A 4,724-nucleotide genomic window follows, 5' to 3' on the forward strand; every position below is an offset into this window, starting at 1 on the left:
CACTCTTTCTATCAATATCCCGATCAGCATATAGCTGGGAGCAACTGGAGCAACCACTCTCTGCGTATCGATAGACATTGAGCCATTCAATTCTGGGCATCCCAGGCTCCAGGATCCTTCCCTGGACCTGTAAACAGGATCTGGCCCCTTGGAGAATCTGGGAGAAGCTTTCTTCCTTTTTTTTGATTAAAATCAGAGCCCAGTGGGACTGTGGCAGATAAGACGGAGCTGAGAGAAAAACTTCCTAGCCCCCTGGGCAGCTGCTAATTGGATTTTCACACCCAGAAAGGCAGAAATGAAACCACCAATAGGTCCCGAGAGATGATTTTGTCTGGGATCATTTTCACTCCCTGCAACGTGACATGAATCCAGTTCCTTGTCTCTCATCCGCTTTGCAGTGACGTCGGTGACGGGGCTCATATCAAGCGTGTGACGCAGATTGCAGCTATCCGTGAGATAGGATGGATGTTTCAGAGACGACAGGGCTAGCAAGAGACAGGAAAGACCTGCCCTGCCATAGACTTTGTGTGTGACCTTGGGCAAATCATAGATCTTGTTTCATGCCTTGAGCACCTAAGCACACTCCTACTCCACCCCTAGCAGATCTACGAGATGGATTGTGCCTTGATTTTGGTAACGCACCTTCATGTTAGCCTAAAAACTCACTCACAAAAAAGCCTCTGGAAGAAGGACCCAGCCACCAAGTGTGCAAATGGTATTGCTAGGACTTGAACAGGATGGAATAAGATCACATTGAGATGCTTAAGGATCACATGGAAACATCATTGGTGGGACAGGCTCTTAAACCTCTCTGAATCAAAGAAAATGGGGTTGGAAGGGACCCCAGGAGGTCACATCTAGTCCAACCCCTGCTCCAAGCAGGACCAGCCCCAACTACATCATCCCAGACAAGGCTTTGTCTACTTGGGTCTTCACAACCTCCAAGGATGGAGATTGTACCACCTGCCCCAGTGCTTCACCACCCTCCTAGTGAGGAAGTTCTTCCTAATATCTAAATTCAACCTCCCTTGCTGCAACGTGAGCCCATTGCTCCTTGTCCTGTCCTCTGCCCCCACTGACAAAAGCCCAGCCCCATCCTCTTTGCAGCCCCCTTCTGTGTGTCTCATTTCCTGGAAGCAAAATAAAGATCCCTTATCTCAAGCAAAGTTTGACCTCAAAAAGGAAGATATGGTGGAGATGCCCCAAAGTCCACCAGAGACTTTGATACTGATTTGAAGCACCCAGGCTTGGTGTCGATGGGCCACGATATAAGCTCTGCTTCACACACGGTGAATGGTGATAGGACATAAAAGGTGATACCTCCTGTTCCATCTTAGCTCCTTGATCTTAAATGCAGTCAGCTCCAAAAAGGTCCTTGTTTCCTCTCTAAGCAACATCCTCAGCTTCATCGAAAAGTCCAAATGCAATTAGAAAACTGTTGCTACCGCAGGACAAACCCCAAGAGCTTGATCCATGGGAGAATTCCCACTGCCCAATGGAAAGAGTTAGCTGGCATCTTCTCTGGGGTGTGCCCTTCCCATGGTACACCTACAGCCTGTACCCATTCCCTAGAGAAACACCCTTTGCTAGCTTTGACCATCACTAAAATCATACTTTTTAGGTACTAATGCTGACAACCCACCAAGCTAAACTGCAAAGCTCATTGGCTGATCTGCATGACCCTTCCCAGAAGCACCTTGGTGTTAAGCTTGCAGTTTTGAACCCAGGGCCTTAGCCTGACCAGCACAAGCACCAGCCCCATCCTGCCACCCTCATGCTGCTCCTGAAGATTGGATGAGGTCCACCTTGATCTAGATCAGCCCCCAAATCTCCACCCACACCTGAGTGGCTGGCTCCTGTCACATGACCCTATACTCCCCCTATATAAGTCCATGGAGGGTCTTTCTGACTTCAGATTCTGCTTCTGGTAGTCCTGGTTTCCTGATTCAGCTTGTTGAAGGGGGTCAATGAGAAACTTGGTGGGCTGGACCCACGTGATTAAAAGGATGACAAATAAGCTTCATTCAGCTTGTTTGTGGACTTTGCTCATCTCGTTCTCCTGGTTTTCTGCCCTGGCTTGTCCCTGCTTGCCTCTCTGAGTCTGGTTTGTATCTCCATTTGGTAACTTTTGGCCCCACTTCTGGCTGCCCACATCCTGTCGCTGACACTTGGAAAATCTCTGTGGAAAGCGACTTATGAATATGCAGAGAAGAAAAAAAAGAAATAGAGCCCAAAGCACCAGATGAGATGTTTCTTTTGATGTAACACGGTATTTACCAGCTCTCCAGTGGCTTTGCATTTGGAGAAACACAATGCGTCTCAGCTTGAACTACTTACTCCAAGTCCATGAGCAGATCCCAGCGGAGAGCAGGTTGCTCTGAGATCAGAGCACTTGCCTCAGCTGAGGAAAAATGTCTCAAGATCAATTTAGCAATTTGACATGCTGAAAAATGCATTACAGCTTTGAACGGATGCTTGGTTTGGGCTTTGAAGCCAGCTGGGGATGCTCTGCTCCGACAATGTGAGGATGAGTGGAGTTGAAACATGTCAAACAGCGGCACAGTAGAAATGCCAGACTCCCTCAGGGGATCAGCTTCAGGGTCATCTTGGTTATTTCATTCATCTATGGCTTGGGCTCCAGCCCTGGCTTTGCCACAGAGATGCATGACCTTGGCCAAGCATCTTTGTCCTCTGGTGTTTTACAAAATGGAGATTACAGCCAGAAGTGGACAGGCAAACGATAACCCCCAAAGCTTTTACTGAAATTAGAATAAGCAGGGCACTGGGATCTCATTTAGGAGCCTTAAGTTTGATTCTGGGCCCTGCCACTGGTGGGATGAGTGATCTTGACCTCTGCTTGTGCTCCTTTTTCTCTCCCTGTGAAACGGAGGTCATGATAGTTACCCCCTTTTGTAATGTGCTTGGAGACTTTGGCCTGGTAAAATGCTACATAAAAGCATGATGTATTACTGACATGCCACCAGGCAATATAGACATGGGAATGGAATACAAAATGCATGGGGAAAAGCCCAAAATTACAAAACATTTTCCCCAAGCTGATATTTTGTTCCTCCCGGATTTGTTTCTCAGGACCCCTCAGAGATATCCATTCTTTGTCCTATGCTGAAGTAAAAACCTGTGCTAAAATACCATCATCCCAGGTAAAACAGGCATTGCAAATAGGGCCGGGTCCAAAAACAGCACGGTCCTGCCTCCCTGAGGTGTTGCAAAGCTAAGACCACTGATGACCGTGAGGTCCTTGGCATGTGCAGACTGTGTTGGACCCTGCCTGGCAGCATTGCTATGAAAACACAGCCTGTCCACTCCCTCATGCATCATGCAGGTTGAAGTTTGGGGGGAGTTAAGTTGCCACTTCCTGGCAGAAGCCCAGTATCTCTCTCAGTTTTGGAGGTGTTCATTGCAGCAACGTTCTTCTGTCATAGAGTCATAGAAAATGAGGTTGACGGGAGCTCCGGAGGTCACATCTAGTCCAACCCCCTACTCCAAGTAGGACCAGCCCCAACTACAGCATCCCAGCCGCGGCTTTGTCTACCTGGGGCTTCAAAACCTCCAAGGATGGAGACTCTGCCACCTCTCTGGGTAACCTGTTCCAGTGCTTTATTACCTTTGTCATGAGAAAGTTTTTGCTAATATCCAACCTCAACGTCCCTTGCTGCAGCTTGAGCCCATTGCTCCTTGTCCTGCCATCTGCCCCCACTGAGACCAGCCCAGCTCCATCCTCTTTGCAACCAAGTTGAAGGCTGCTATTCAATCCCCCTCGGTCTTCTCTTCTCCAGACTAAATAAACCCAGTTCACTCAGTCTCTCCTCACAAGTCCTGTCCCTCAGCCCCCAAACCGTTTTCATTCCCCTCCACTGGACTCTCTCCAATGTGTCCACATCCTTTCTGTAGTGGGATAACATGTTCAGAGTGCGCAATGTTATCATGGAGGAAATTCCTAGAAGGGTCTGGTATGGTGCAGTTATGCCCTTGGTTGCTACCTCAAGTGATACAGGCTCACCTAATGGAAGTAGAAAATCCAGCATTTCAAATGTCTAATGCTCATTGACTTTGCCTCATCTTGTGTAGCCCGTACACACCCCAGGGTTCCCATCTGCTGTCCCATGTTGCGCCGGTGCATGCTAATTTCTCTGCAGTCTACATCTAATCATCAAGAGGTGAGGTGACCCTGATGCTAACTTTCTCCTAACTAACGTGGAGCTCACTAATTGTTTGCAAGCCTCTCAGCAGATGGGTTATTAGTCTGATTGGTGCTGATGTTGCAGCCCCAGAAGTAACCCAGCTGGACTATTACAACTAATTTACTGGTCAGACTGAGCCAGAAACAATTAGCAAGACACACTGGTGGTGTCAGGGAGGATTTAATCCTTCATTCACCTAAAAGACATCTCCCACTGCACGTTGGTTGAGTGGAAGCCAAATCTTAAGGAAAGAGAAAGGGCGGATACATAGATAATCAAAACTTTTTTTTTTTTCAAGGCAAATGCTCAAGGTGGTTAAATCCTTCCTTACATTTTTAAATATTTAATTGATAACAGAATCAGGGCTGGGGAGGCAAGAAACCTCAGCAAAACACGGGTGTGAAAACCCCAAAAGAAGTGCAAGCCGGAGAATGGGAGGTAACCAATTCAAAACTATCAAAATGCTCATTCCAGGTGCTGCTGCTTCAGGCTGTGATCTGAGCAGCTCTTGCATGTTAATCA

The sequence above is a fragment of the Alligator sinensis genome, unplaced genomic scaffold (assembly GCF_000455745.1).
Source record: "Alligator sinensis unplaced genomic scaffold, ASM45574v1 scaffold326_1, whole genome shotgun sequence".
Taxonomy (NCBI): domain Eukaryota; kingdom Metazoa; phylum Chordata; order Crocodylia; family Alligatoridae; genus Alligator; species Alligator sinensis.